Source organism: Anas acuta, chromosome 14 (genome assembly GCF_963932015.1).
Source record: "Anas acuta chromosome 14, bAnaAcu1.1, whole genome shotgun sequence".
Taxonomy (NCBI): Eukaryota; Metazoa; Chordata; class Aves; order Anseriformes; family Anatidae; genus Anas; species Anas acuta.
The window spans coordinates 10,017,068-10,033,175 of record NC_088992.1 but is presented as its reverse complement, the minus strand read 5'-3'; the positions used below and the strand labels follow the sequence as shown (position 1 = coordinate 10,033,175).

Here is a 16,108-nt window from a genome sequence, read left to right as displayed (position 1 = left end):
GCAACTCTCAGCATCACATCAGCCCCTGCAGATGTGGTCTGCTTAATGGTGACTGCGTGCAAAGGCATGGCTCACAGACAATCAAACAGTTGTTCATCTGAAACTGGGCAAAGGCAGAGAAACATCAAGTTAAAGGTCATCTGCAAATCTCTCATTTTCTCCCCTTGCTTTGCCTCCCACAGGGCTTGTGAGTTTGTCTCATCTTTCTGTGAGTTGTGCCAGCCCTGTGCTTTGCTGGCGCTCTGGCTGCATCATTGCTGATGAGCAAAGAGGTTCTCATGTAGACACTTTGCACAGTCAATTAGTAAAGTAATTGAGTGCTCTTTGGGATGAAAGGTATAATACACATACAAGATTATTCACCATTTTCATTACATGCCATATCCGGGAAGATGCAGGAATGCAATGCATCTAGACACTTCATGGTGAGGTAACTCTGAATGACCTGCTTTTCTTCATTTACATCTGACTCAGTATCATTTGAATACTGTGCTTTATGTGTGATATTGCCTTATTGCTTTTACAACACCCAGAAGAAGACTAGAAGAGCCAGCAGGTCTCTGCCCTCAAGAGTTTGTTTTATCTGAGAGAAAATGAGTGGAAGGTAATACACAATAGGGAGGAGATGGGTGGAGACCTTGAGATGGTTGGACTGCAGTATAATCATTATTATTAAAGTCCTTATGGATATCATGGGAGAAATTAGTCTTAGGTAAGGATTTGAATGGAATGAGACTAGCTGCTTAGCAGGCCAGAATAGGAAGGCTGTTTAAGCAGAGAAGGGTGGTGTAGGGAAAAGATTGGGTTTACATACATATATATGTGCATATATGCATATACTTACATATGGCTATATATGTTTTATATATGTAAGGTTATATAGAAGATGATATCACCCAGACCAGTCTGTAGAGGCAGAATTGAAAGGATGGCACACATTCCTTTTGGAAGCATCCCATCATGTCTCCTCTGTCTGAGGCTGCTCAGAAATTTTTAAAATCAAGTTTTCAGAAGAAATGAATCTGCTGGGCGAAAGTGGCAGTTTCTAGATGCCACACAGTTTTGGCAGCCTACCTCTCAAATGCTTGTGTTTCAGGGCACGTGGAGGTTTTCTGTACTGTGGAAAATAGGCAATAGTTGTGCTGCCTGGATTAAATGATTTGTTTTGGTATCCTCATTAGGCTTGAAAAGTGCCAGTTAATACTGGGCTACTGAGCTGCTCGAGTCCTCTGCCACAGGAGTGCACAACATCCAACGCTAAAGCTCTCTCTTGTGGTCGTGATATGCAAATACATGGACTTTATTAGAGGTAAACGCGGTTCGTAAACCACTTCAGCAAAACACTGAGCTCGTGAGGAGTTGAGAAATCATGTCTTAATTTTATGTTTAACTACGCTGACAGTTTCTACTCCTACTTCTAAACTGAGGATGTTTATTATGGGAATTATTGACATCTATTACTCTTCCAACATCAAATCTGTTACTTGAGAAACTCCATGCTTTTAAATGAGAGGTTGCATTTTTCACACCCATCACTAAAATATTTTTTAAAAAGCTAATTCAGGTGTTTATAACCACAACCTTTCCACCGTGTTTATCCAGCTTAGTTACAAGAGCAATTTTGCCCTTGCTGGCTTTGATTCCCACTGCTGAAGCCTTGCTTGCATTTACGTGCTGAGCCTCTGCAGCCACGAGGGCCGTGAGAGCCTGGGAACAGCGAGGAAGTGCAGCGTGAGACGATGAATATGGAAAACAACTGGACACCCATTAGTCCTGCAGAAGCAGAACCTGTTCCCCACAGATGAAAGCTGACTCATGTGACATTTTTCTGACAGTGAGCACTGTCTCTGCTGATTAAGAATTTGTCTGATCAGATAGTGAAAGTCCCAGCGAGCTGCTGTGTCATCTCCTGGCGGTGCCGATGTTTCGTGCCACTGGGAATCCTGGTTTGTCTGAATCTCTTTGTTCTGGCATCAAGCTGGGTTTGAGTTCGGTCTTTCCTTGGCCAGAGGGGAGGTAGGAACGAAACCTTACGGACAAATCTGGATTGGTTTACAGATGCTCCCTAAGTGCCTTGAGGTGGTCAGAAAGTCTCCGGGGCCGCTGGTGCATGGGCTTCCCTGCTGCTTGGCGGTGTCAGAGGTGAAAGTGCTGAGCTGCCCTGAGCCCGTCTGTCAGATCAGCAGGGACTGCAGCACAGCACGAAGGCTATCTGCTAGCCCATGATGGGAAACTTCTCACTCGCTCTGAGCAGTGACAAGGTGCTGTTGCATTCACTTTTCCTCCTGATGATAAGGAAAACAAAAGAGGAAAAAATCTTCCACAGGGACTAGGGCACGGAGACAATGGAAATGTCTCCTTCCATAAGAGAGCACAGAGACAGAGACAGGGAGAGGGACTGTTGGAAATGGGAGGGACTGAAGGAGCCTGTGAGGCTTACCAAAAGTGCAAGGAAAAGTGACACAGTGGATGGCATTTTGGGTGATGGTTGAGCACTGGAGTGGAATAGGCAACCTCAGCTCCCCACAGCTGCGACCACTGCTCCCTGAAACCAGGGACTTGTCTAAGAACTGTTCACCCCAAAAGAGTCCCAGTCCCAGAGCAAGCTGTCACTCTGCAAACATTTTTTTTCTGCTTAACCCAAAATAGAACTTCCATCTTTATGATACACTGCAACACATCTCTCCTTTTCTTTCTATCATTATCCCAGCAGCTCTCAAACAAAAAAGCAATTTTTATGGAAAGTTTTGAAAGCTTAGAGCTCCATGTCTTCTGTGGACCTTAGAGAAAAAAAAATGTTTTCAGTATTTTAAAAAGTGTTTTTAAACATTCCTGAGATTTGAAATGCTGTAGACTTATCAATTAATCTTCCTTTTTCCTGTTTTGTTATTCCACGCCACAAAATGGATAGTGTTCAGATGATTCCCCTTTTCCTATTTCATGTTTAGTGAAGTTACAAACTTGATCAATTTTGAAAAGTTAGGTTGTGACCAATAAAAATAAAATGTCAATAAAAACAAATAAATAAAAGTCTATTTTCTCTCCTGACATTGAAAATGCAAAACAATTGTGAAGGTTGGATTTTGGCACTTTTACGTGTTCTGTAGGTATTTTGGTTGTTTTCTGAAGGGTCATCTAAAATAGAAATATAGTGTTTCAAGTGGACAACTTCAACCAGCTCTGATTATCTAAATTATGGAGGGGTCACTTACACACTACCAGAGCTGATTTTTTAACAAAAATCCGCAACTTGAATCAAGATGGCAGGATGAGGCTGCACTCTGCCTTCTGCAAAACTGCTCATTAAAATTCATTTCATTTTGAACGAGCCTTTTATTTTCCTTATTGTTTTAAAACAAACAATAATTTTTCATAGACAATTACAAAATAACAATTCAAAAAGACTGGAAGAACGGGTCTGTTGAATGAATCTGAGCATACCTGTGATTGTTTTGAATCACTCCTGCTTTGGTAGAAAGGGACAATTTAAAAGATTGACGTGCATGCAGGGCTTCATCCTCTGAATCATTGGCTCCTTTTAATGGCAACTAACAGCTAAACTGGGTCAGAGAGTGCTTATTAAAGGTGAGGAAGCTCTTAGCCTCTGCCAGGGCTAGATCCTTTGTCTTGTGTTGATCCAAAACATGGCATAGATGATCGGGAAAGACTTAACACACAGAAGCGTGATAGTGGGGTTAAGAAAACAAAGCTAACAGGCATGCAAAACGAAAACTGGGAATGCTGCTGACTTGTTTGAAAAATTAAGGCACAACAAAGGGCTTTCTTGATTAAGTTTCTTTAGAAGTTAATTTACCAAAACAGTCTGTGAAGACAAGAAATGTGAAAAAACATGATCATATCCCGGTATTGTGACAGTTATCTTTTGTCCCCAAGTTAAAACCCTCAGCAGAAAATGCCAGAAAAGCATCACATGTAGCATCAGCAGAGACCCCTCAAAGCATACAGACATCAGTGGGCAGTCCTATTTGTTAGCTCTGTTATCCTCTGTGGACTCTGTGGATAAAGAAAAATGGTCTTTGAACTTCTCAAACTCTGAGGCACATTTGTGAGCTATGTGGGTCCGTGCTGCAACCATGTCAGTGCTGCTTTGGAGACAGGCAGACACAGCTCAGCGCAGCTCATGGGGTCAGAAAGGAATCTCCTGAAAAACCTCAAAACTGGACCAGCACCCACCCTGATCATGGAGAAATGAGCAAGTTTGCCTGCTCTTATGGGATAAAAGTATTCTGGTCCTGATCCGTAGCTGGGGAAGTCAAGTCACATGGAGCTACCTTCCAGTCCTTCCTTAGAGCATACATTTGTATGCTCTACAAAAAAAAAAAAAAAAAAACACAGAGAAAGGAAAACCAAATCAGAATTCAAAACATGTTATTACAATAAAGCCAATATTTTTTCTATTTGTACATATGTCTTTATGCCCTTGTATAGAGCATTTTTTGTTAACAATAACAGAAAATCTCAGACAACAGAGATCTGATTTTTACATGAAGCAAGTGATTCATTTATTAAGGTCTGATTTTTTAAAAAGTTGTCCCAGGACCTACTCTGTAATTTTCCTGGTGTTGTTTTAACTTGGAGCTGAAAATGGAAATGATTATGAATGGCATAGTTGACAATAGAGTTTACAAAGAGATTATTACAGTTATTATTAGTGTATATATTCAGCTGGACATATGTTTGGATAGTAGACCTGGTTTTTCTTCTTTGTTTTGTAACACCCCACGAACGATTCACATATGTTGGTGGGTTGTTGTGTGCTTGCTCAGAAAAATGCATACGCAAAAACCCTTGTGTTTTTCCAGAAATAAAAGAAACTGAAGACAAACAGCTCCAAAGTTGGGCACAGGTGATTTAAATTTACCAGTAACACTGTCTTCATAACTGTTGACTTTTGAAAGTATGAGAGGAATGAAAGGGAACATTTCCTTGGTTTAATTCCCTGGTGTCATTCCTCATCATAATGTAATTTAAGCACTGCGTTTTATATTGTTGCTTTGCAGGTCGCCTGTTTTTAAAGGTACACTGTCACATAAAATCAAACAATGCTTTACCTTTGCAATGAATAACACTTCCAGCTACTAAAACTGATTGTTAAAATGCCATGTTAGCTCATTCCATAAATCACTAGTGAAATCGTGACCGTACTGAAATCAATGGAGGTTTGCCACTAGCTCCCATGGGGCCAGAATTTAGCCTCCAGACTTGATGAATACACAGAGCAAACAATATCTCCAATTACTTTCTTAGGTTGGGCAAGTGCATTCCTCACTCCTGTTCCTTTCCTGCTTTCATTGTCCCCCACATCTGCAATGTGGCATTTGGGCTGCTGGGTTGTCAGTGTGATGAGCTGCCAAGAGGCAGCCTGATACATGGGTGGTGAGGAGCTTCATCCTGCAAACACTTCAGCACATCCAGCGCTTTATCATAGAGGTGATTCCATTGGAGCCATAGGCCAGCTTTGTCATAAGTGACATAGCTGTGGCTGAAGTTATTACCCATTTTACATCCATGTGTCAGATGCAAAAACAAAGCACAAAATGTTTTCTCTTTTCATTTACTAAGGGAGTGCGTAATAAGCTCAGAACTTATTTATGTTGCCTTAGACAATGAGAGGAAAATATTTTGCTCTTTGTTTTTGCCCAAATCATTCTAATTGCCTTCTGGAAAGTCCACTTCATAAAAGGAAAACACATTTGAAAGCATAGCTGGGAATTTCATCACTTATAGATTGAAAAAGCATTTGTTCCTCTAATCAAGCTTTCCAGGACTGATGTGTTCACTACAGTATTCATGCTTCGTCTAATTTAAATAGCAATCATGCCTATTTAATGCCATTATTTAAAAATTAGAAATAAATCTGAGACAAATCCTCAGATCTTACCTCCCCATAGCTCCAGCAAGTTTTGGGCCAAACTCAGTAGTTTATACTCTTATCACATACAAGCTCTAGAAGGAGTGGGAAAAGGAGAATTGAATGTCATAGCAAGGCATCAGCTTTGTGTCCTCCTTTGTGACCGTCATCCCAGGATCAGGGATCCAGGCAGTTTGTCTCTCTGCTACCTCTGCTGCTGTTGAAAAAAAGTGGGATGCAAGCAGCGCCCTGCCTCGGACTCGTCAAAGTCCCTCAACCCAGGACTCCTGCAGGTACGTGGGGTAGAAGTGTTCCCTTTAAAATGCTTTTCAATACAAGTCCACAGGCTTATTTCATTGCTGTCTCAAAGCCTGGAATCAAACACAGAGTGTATCGGATGTCTCCAGCAGCAACTAAACTCATGCACTCTTGTAAATCTCCCTCGTAATCCCCCTGCTGCTGACACTTTATTAGCCAGGCATTCCGGGCTGTGCTTTACTGGGGCACCTCTAAGTGATTGCAGATGGTATTGCTGTGCTAGGGTTCAGATGTGCTACCAAATAGCTGTCTTCATATTTTCCATGCTCTGCCTCATTTGTCAGATTGGTTTTAACCCTGTTATGCTCAGGACATTGCCCACCTTAAGTAAGGAGCCATAGGTGGACTGTACACCGAAGCAAATGGCAGGTATTTTCAGTTCTGTGTGGATACTCCTCTCTGCTATACCAGGGAACCTCCTTGAGTTTAAAAGCTCGTTGTGTTGAATCACCAGCAATAAATGCTGAGCAGGGTGAGGAGATGTGTCAGTCTTTGAGAGCACATCAGTGGTGGGAAGGTGGGAACTGCACAGAGCTGCCCAACGCAGCAGAGATAAGAGGTGATGAATCAACACCCTGTACATTTGTTGGCTCAGATGCTGCATAGCTCCAGCTCTCAGCAGGTCTCTTTAGTGCACAGGCATTGGCTAAGCCAGAGGAAGTTTCTGGATTAATAGTTCCTATTAATGCCATGTTAGCATAAATACATTGCATCCAGACCTAAACTGGCTTGTAACACTCACACCCACCTGGATCTCTGCTCTGATCTGCCCCATGCTTTCCAGCTCTGGGTTGGTGCAGGAGGGTGAGTTGCAGTTTGCCCACAGCCCCTCTTGCTGGGATATCTGCACTGAAAGCACACAATACTGTCTCATTTCCTATCCACTCTTGACTCAAGCATCTTCTGGGCATTTACACAGAAGGATACTGAAAAGCTGACTTTTCTATTTTTCTATATTTTTTTTTTCTATATTTTCTCTTCATGTTAGTACCAAATTAAGGCTCTTGCACTGCTTTTTATTTTTGTTTGTTTCTTTGTTTTTGTTTTTATTTTTTTTTCCAAATCATGTATGTGAAGCTGAATGTGTTTTATTCATATACGATGGTTTTACTCATAAAAGATAATGAGAATCCCAGATGGTATCTGCAAGTACTTCAGAATTAACAGCTATTTGTGACTAACGGCCTTTTGGATTTCAGGTTGGAGAAGCAATGCTGGTTAAAGGAAGCTGTGTTAGAAATTTCCTGGAAGTGGACATACATTCCAAGTAGTATCCAGGGAATCTGTTGCCCCAACACTAGAATATTCAGCATATAAATTGCTTAAAAGGAGATTTTTTATTTTTTATTTTTTAAATCAAGGTACGGCACTTGTATATTTTAAACCATTATTTTAACTAATTGCTTTGCCCAAGAAATGCATGCTGCAACCATTACAATATTTAAGAAAGGCTCATAATTGTCTAGTGAAATGTATACAACTGTTTTTATAACAGCTATTTTATAGAAGCTCTGATTAAACTGGGTATAATAAAGACAGCAAGCCTGGAACAGACAATTTGTGTCACCTGTGTTTCCAGATGGGCCCCAACATGGAAAGGCTTGCTCATCTTCACTATTAGTTTAGCTCTATTAACCCATACTGTCTGGAGTAACTAGGTGCCTATCAAACAAGAGCAACGGAAATTTCACTTATGATTCATTCTTTTTCCATCCATCCAAGCAAGCCCTGCTAAGCTGCTTTACTCCATAAACTGGACTGCACAAGTAATATGATGAAAAGCATCATAATTTATGTCCTGAAGAACATATGTCTTCCATATTGATATGTTAGCAAGTCCCAGATTTTGGCTAAAAGTTTTAGCCAAGTTAGGCATATGTGTTATTGTGGTTAATATGAATTTGTTCTCTACATATGGGCAGCAGGCTGATCTCACATCTTGTACTCAACAAGACTTACTGTATTATCATGGATGATTAAATACACATAAATTAAACATGCAGCCAACAGTGGCTCTTTTACTAGAAGAACATTGTTGTTCGTGCATTATTACAGCCAGATTTTCAAAAGAAATCAGCTCCCAGCTAGACTCCAGAAGAAGCAGTCTGATTTTTAGAGCAACTCAACATCTTACATGCTGAGCTCCTGAATATTTGGCCATGACTACAGTTCGACTCTACCACTCCTTTGACCATAGCTCATGGTAATAGATTGACCATGAGATTTTCTGACATTTCTTATGATCCTATATTTTGCTGTCTTTGAAGACACAAGTTTATTCAGATTTAAAAGGAAAAGCATTCTCCAGTACTGCAGGGAATTGAGAAGCGGTTGGTATCTCCTGCTGTGTTTCTATGTGCTGTATAGTTTTGATCTCTGTTACCAAATGTTTTAAGCAAATCTTTTCTGTGTGTTGTGGGTTGTGTATTCCATAGCTACCAGGGTATGAGTTGTCCTACTAACTTTATGGATCAAACATCTATTACATAGCTGTAAAGGAATGAAGAGGACTGAACTCATGTAGTGTATTGCTTTAAACCATGTAGGTATATTGCCTTATGTTGCTGGTGAACTGATGTGATCTTTTGCATGTTAGTGGACCTCAACAATTATCTTTAGCTGAAGATATAGACTTTGTCCATTTGGTGCAGAAAACCCAGCTGTATTTTTTCCTGTTGAAAAGTTCTTGGTTGTGGTGTCTTTGATATTCCCTTTTGGAAGCAGATCATTCCAGTAGAATGCAAAATTGCCTACACAGGGATCATTTCTGAGGAATATGCCAGTGTAAAATATTTTTTTCTATGCCATTAGCATGTGGTTATGCTAATAGAAGATAAAGAAGAAAAAACACAGATACCTTACTTAGCTTGATATATACTACACTACATAAAGTGTGTAGTATTCCAGCACGAGCGGATTTTTTTCTAGGGGACCTTACTGTGATAGCTACAGTAAGAAAATGAACAAAACTGTCCTGATTTTTTTTGCCATGCCAAAGAAAGATGGCAGTGTAATATTAGTAATATTAGTAGGCTAAAGGAAGAGTATTCAGATCACTAAAGACTGATAAAATCTGAATGATCTAAGTGAAATGTGAGCTCATATCTAGTGTTACACTTATATCTACGTATGGCAAATATGAATATAGGCAGTGCAAACATAAGAAGTAATATTGTCAATTTTACTTAGGTGTATTTGGGGCTTTGGGGATGTGTGGGTAGGTGTCCATACTCCACATGATTGAGCTCTGGTCCTGTAAGATATTACAAACAGGCCACCAGCAAAATGGATCTTAATAAATGTGTTTCCTTAATGTTTTCCATAATTATTTTTGGATCTACTTTTGCTCATATGTCAGCAGAAAATGAGACGAGAAGATATAAGTCCTTCTGTACCTGGGAAACAGATGTAAAATTGCTTTGCTTATTTATGCAAGTTTAATCAATGATTTCAGACCTACAGAACACTCTCCAAATTCCATCATCTGCCACATCAGCAGGTCAGAAAATACCATGTTCCTAAAGAAGCAAGTTAGAATAGGAGTATGGAGAAATTATTTTCCACTTTTTTGAGACCTTCCTCCACATTTCCTGCTTTCCTTTTCCCTTGTGGCCTCTGTTGAGAAGCATTGGGTAATGCCTAACCTAAATGTTGCTTTAGTCACACACCACTAGTCACCCAGAAACCATCGAATGTTATTAAACTGCAGTCATTTCTCCTTGGGTTCCATCAATTATCAAGACTAATGGTAGAAGGGTTCAGCCAAGGTTAGAGCACGTGTATGTCTCTGGGCCATGGGGAGCTCTGTATCATTGCTCTGAGCCGACATAGAAAGCACTGTGGATTTCATTGCTTCTGAGGCCATAAATCGAGGAACATGTAAGATCCAGTGATTCCTAACTCTCCCTGTAGAAACAGGGAGGGAAGGAGGAGAATCACCAGCTAATGCCAGCAAAAGACTTCTGAGAGCAGTACACAGCAATTTTTCTAATCTGGAATATATCAGCAAGTTTGTTGCTAAACCAGGCCATTTTGTCTTTATTTATGTGCTCATCAGTTTTGTTTCTCTTTTGAAGTGTTCTCCACTCTTCTGTGTGTTTCTCTTTTCATCACTGGCATCATGGATCTTAAATTTGTCACTGTTGTGATTCCACCAAACAAACACTGAGCCCCAGGACTCTGAGAACAGGGAGGAAAGATGAGGATCTGGGAGGGCACGGGCTGAAGATAAACAAACTGAAAGATGTCAGTCCTTGTATCAATCTCTTTCCAGCTTTGCTGTTCTACCACTGCCTCATCCATGGCTCTGCTGCAGTTATGTTTTTGGTTGCACATGTCAAACCCATTCCTATACACCTTTGAAAAAGGAAAGGACTTCAATAGCTTCAAGTATGGACCCTCATGATACTAATTTTGCTGCAAGTGATGTGGATTTACAGTTAGTACAGAATTTGGCTGTAAATTGGCAGGCACTTACAGATTTGTACAGAGGGACTTCTGTTTCAACCAGGTATACTCTTATCTGCAAATACAGTCTGATTTTGTCAGTCCCTGTTTGGCCATAGTCTTGCTTCTACCAGACAACTTAAAGTAACATATATGATGGGCTTGCATAGATTCTGAGGGTGAAAGTAACAAATAAAAATTTTAAGTTCTTTGGGGGCTGCCTATTATTAAAATGAGAAAGTGGAAACCTAATTAAAGCAAAGGTTATGAAAAGCAATTTCACAATTTCCTTTCATTTGCCAATAAAAGCATTTAGATTATACATGATAGTCTAACATTTGTTCAAAAGCCAGAATTCCAAATAGCCCAGTATGAAGATCTACTTGTAGAAAATGGTTAATCTCATCCAGTTTCTAAATTCAAATGTGAATCATGAATTCCAGCAAATTTCCCACAACATCTGTATGTTAAAACCTTTCCCAGCTGTTATAAGTTTGTTCATTTTTCAAAGTTATTAAAGGATACGCCCCTGCTAATAATTCTCAGATCATGGTGAGATGCAAACGGTTTATGTATTTCAACGGAATGCTATTTTGCATTTACAGTTCTGCAGAAGAGAATGGCTTGTTATTTCCCAAGAGGCTGATCAATACTAGCAGGAATAAAAATGGTGATAACTTAAAGTGTTCTTTGAAAAATTGTCCAGGACTTCAAACCATGAACGAAACATAAATGCAAACTTAAAATAAGTTAAACTGTGTAAAATGCAATTTTAAAACCTTAAACAATCACCCTTGCCAAACCCAATAAGCTAGTTATGCCTTTTTAATTTGGCTGCAGTCACTTTAACTGGATCAGAACAATAAGGAAAATAAAGGAACCACAAAAACACATTCAGCTAGTGTAGCAAGAAGGTCCTTAGTGACCTGGTTCCAGCCACAGTCAGCTGACAGTTCTTCAACCAGCCCAGAAGACTCCAAACTTTGAAAATGTAATGACCATTTTGGGGCATGGCAGTTAGAACTCTCTGAGTCCTGTTTCTGGATATGAAGGATTCTCCTTCTAAGAATAGGTATATCCACCTAACTGTAAAAACACTCTTTTTCCATAGTTTGGTGAACAAAACAAAAATGTTTTTCAGTTTGCAAAAAAAACCACTGGGTTAGCTGTTGGTTTTTTGTTTTTTTTTTTCTTGCCTTTGAAGTGCCCTTAATATTTTTTTTCTAAGTTTTTAAAAGTACATTTTCCAAGAACTATTTGCCCAGTTCAACACAAATTAGTGTACCATGCCAAGCACTATTTTTTTCTTTTAGCAGAGCTACTGTTCACCAAAAAAAAAAAAAATCTTAAAAGTTCTATTGCAGGCTTTTTAAATCACACAAACATACTTACTTTCATTTAATTACCTCCTAGCACTGAATTTTGTGCTCTTATTTCCTTCTGTGGTGGCCAATGTAACAATGATTCCTATTCATTGTAAATACCATCATTTTTCTTTTTTGAAGATGGAAAACATAAGTTCTAAAACTTTGATCTTGTCAGTCGTGTGATTCTGTGATCTTCTTTTCTCCTATCCAGAGCTCTGAGGACGTATGAAACTATCTCCATAAAATAATAGCTCTTTCATATCTCTGGGCTACAACTAACCATTCTGTTTATGCAATTCCTGCTGATTTTATCTGTGTTAGTGCTTGGCAATTCTGCAAATTAGCACACAGATTGTGTATTGTGTCCCTGAAAAGGAGGAACATAATGGATGATCACTTTAAAAAAAAGATTGGTTTAAGGAAATTACTTTGCTCAAAGGGAATCAGTGGCAGTGACAGGGGTGGAATCAGTTTTCTGGGACTATATCCAACTGCTTTTATCCAAAAGGCTGTCCTTTAACATTTTGCCTCATTCACTACAGAGCTCCCACAATTGCTGCAAATGAAGCAGAGACCTTACAGGCAAGTTTTTGCTTTGATGTTGAGCCCCAGTGAAAATCCAGAGCAATTCTACCCTGTGCACCAATAAGGCAAGCATCCTGTGACCTTGCATACATAATATGTGCACAGAGAGAGCAGATCAATATTCTTCTGCCAACTGTAATACTGTTTTTTCCCAATTTTGAGTGTTTGATTTTGTAGCCTTAATAACCTTTTAATGGGAGGAGCAGAGAGTTGATTTTGTTTTGGCTCATATCCTGGGTAAACTAAAAAAGCATGAAAAATGGAGTTATGTTCATCTCAATGGGAGGGATATCCATCGGGCCCTGACATGTGAGCCAACAGCATCACTGAGACCCAGCTGTGAGACCCAAGCATCCTTTGCATGGACCACAGGTAGCAGGAATGAGACACTTCTTGGCTTTCTAGAGGCTGGCCAGGAGCAGGGACCTGGAATCCCATAGTCTCTCAGGGAAAGAATGAAGGAGAACCATAGTATTTCTAGTGGGAATAAACTCTTCATTCTGTTCCCTCAAACCTGTCCCTTCAGTGGCTTAAATCATAGGATTAAGTAGGTGTGTTTACCCAAATGATGGGTGTTAATGGCCAATGAGTCACCTAATTGGCTCCATATGATTGCAGATATATATATGCCCTACTGTGTTACAGTAGTAGCAGTAACAAAACCATGATGGTCTAAGGATATAAGCAAGTCAGAGATGGTAAGTAGAGGAATTGCAGCTGATGCAAGTGAAATAGACCTTCAGATGTACATAAATGAGTCTTCAGTCTATCCAGGAACTGTTCCAATTGACTTAAAGTTGTTCAGAAATAATCTGCTTGATCAAGGCCAGAGTGCTTGTACAAAACAGATCTCTATCTCTGGAAATCTGATTACTGATTTATTTTAGTTAGAGTTTAATCCATGACACAGAGTTTGTATTTTAACTGGAGGCACAGCCCAGTAGCTACCCTAAGCCTTTTATTAGTCTTTCCAGTAATGCATGTACTCGATGTGTTTTCACCCTGCGGCCTCCAAGCTACATGGCATGGGTTGGCTTTTGGCTGTACCAGGTCCGGACAGTGGTGTGTGCTATCCTTTAAAGTATCTGTCTCCTTGCCGCTATTGCTCACTAAAGAGCCTGGATGGGAAGCAATGTGCATGCAGTGTGAATACCTGGGGGATGAAAACCCTTTGAGAAACAGGGGTAGCATCAGTGCAAATAATCCTTTACTCCCTGGAGTCCAGATCTTGCTCCTCCAACACTTCAGTGGAGGAGTCCGTCAGACTCATACACCAAAGGCACCCACACAGAGCATTTATCTAACTTGGCTGTAAAAATGGTATGCCTGACTCCCAGCGTTGCCTCTGTAAAGGTCCTGCTCAGCATCACTGCCCCTTGTGGCCTCCTGTCATACCCTCCAAAGAAGCTCGTGAGGCACTTGTGCTGTGGCATAATGGTTTGTTAGGGGGACACATGAAAGCACCATAGACAAGCAAGGTCCAGAGCTGGAATCCTCATCTGCTAAACCTGGTTTGGGGGTCAGTTTTCTCTACATAGAAAGATCTAGCTAGCAAACCAGTTTCTAATGGATCTGTATCTGTTTAAGATGTTTCAGCTTGTCCACTCTCAGGATCTAGAGTTCTTAAACTCACTTTGATTTTTGTTACTGGTTTTGTTTCGAAAACCTTAGTGGATGCCAAACTGCCACTTGAACAGAAATTTGAGGGAGAATGTTAAAGGATCAGGAATTTAAGAATAGCCCTGGACTGCAAATAGTTGTTAAGAAAAACACAATATTTTGTTCTGGTGTTATACTGACAGACTGAAACAGGCTCAATTAATTTCTATATAAACATAAGTATGCCAGTGCAAAGGTTGTGTTCTTTACATAGACATGTGAATGCAAACAGGTTAGTAGAGCAAGGGGCCAGGTAAAATGAGAGAATAACCTGGGATTATTGAAACAAGCACTATAACTGTTGAGCCCTGAGGAAACAGAGAGCTAACACACTTCATCTAAACCCTCCCATAAATAGTTTGGGTAATTAGAGGCTTAGATTTATTGAAAACAATGAAAAATGTCATAATTACCTTTACATATTTTTCTTTCTTTCACAGGTAGAAAATGATCCCAGTAATTTGGTGTTCAGTGAGCAGGGCACATTCTGCATTGTTTTTCCACCACCGTGTCATTCTGAGCAAAAATGCTTCAGGGGAACACCACTGAACAGGTCTGTTCTTTTCCTTTTTAAATCTTGTAGCAATTAGCAAGCATTTCACGGACCATTTCGGTCAAATAATGTAACTTGGCAAAATGGTGCCCAGTTCTGAAGGGCTGTGAAGTATTTTTCTTGTTCCAGATGGCAAGAGTTTTTTCCAAATGAAAGATGTCCTAACAGGCTGGAATAAAATCAACCCCAGTTGAGAAGGAGGTTTGCTTCTGAATTATTTTTCCCAAACCCAAAGTAGAAACTGATACTGATAAAAAAACCTCTGTGATACTCCTTGCACAGCAGAGGGAAAACTCACTAGAAACCCAATGACCATGCTTTTACATGAGTCCATGATGAAGGTGGAATAAGCTACCAAAGGCCAATGAAGGCAGACATCCAAAGCCTGAGGCAGAACTGGGGCAGCCCAGCTATATGAGAATGGTCATATTTCAAAATAGGCTAGTCCAGCATAATCCTGTTTATGAAATGCAGGTGGAGTCTAATTCCGAGTTTGTGGTTTGAGCTTTAAAACTCATTATGTTTTGGTTCTGTACTCCTTGGAGACCAACTGACTCCTTGTACATTAACGTCAAGATGCTCAGATCAAATAGACAGCTGAAGTTTACAGCTCTGGTGTTCTGATAACGAGGCATGGATGTGAGACAATTCTCCTCTCTGGAAGCTGTCGTCATCCTGCAATCCAGAATACGTGAATAATAGGCGTTCAGGCCTCGATATAAGGCCTGCTCATTCAACAGGCATTTTATGACTTTGTCTTCAGCGAGAGTGTGTGGTTTGTAAGATAGGATCTGGTTAGAAAAGACCAACCAAAGCTTGGATATGACAGCGAAACTAAAGAAATGCTGACAGATTAATAAATGGTTTTGGGAAAATCCTGCGGCATTTCAGATTCATCCCTGTATGTGTCATTTCTTTCTGGGTAGCTCTGGGTGACCTTATGCAAACCAGACTGACTGTACCATGTCCCTTGGTCATGCTGGATGCTGAGGTTGCAAACTACCTCCCTCATGTATAAAGATCCCACCATATAAATTTTCTGGGGAAGTTGTCCAGAAATAACACTCATCAGACCTTTTTAAGGGGTCAGAGAAGACACTTTGGGAAACTGGGACTATAAGGAGCAGTTTCTTTGACTGCCCAGGAGGCAGGATCAACTGCTCCCTCAAAGGGGTGAGGATAAGAGGGAGGCTGCATAGGAGCCACTTACCTCACCAGGAAAAGGGGGACTGGATTTAGTTGGATCTACTATGCTTCTTTCTGCTCTGCACTTTTTATATTGAGCAAGGTGTGGAGGGAGTAAAGGAA

The 16,108-nt window shown here is 40.2% G+C and overlaps 1 long non-coding RNA gene across 1 annotated transcript; it reads left to right on the top strand.

Annotated features, from left to right (window-relative positions):
* The first annotated feature begins 13,231 nt into the window (after positions 1 to 13,231).
* Positions 13,232 to 15,642, top strand: LOC137864416 (uncharacterized). Its single transcript, XR_011101496.1, has 3 exons — positions 13,232 to 13,286; positions 14,688 to 14,800; positions 14,930 to 15,642. It is a non-coding gene; the product is annotated as an uncharacterized lncRNA (long non-coding RNA).
* The last annotated feature ends 466 nt before the right edge of the window (positions 15,643 to 16,108 follow it).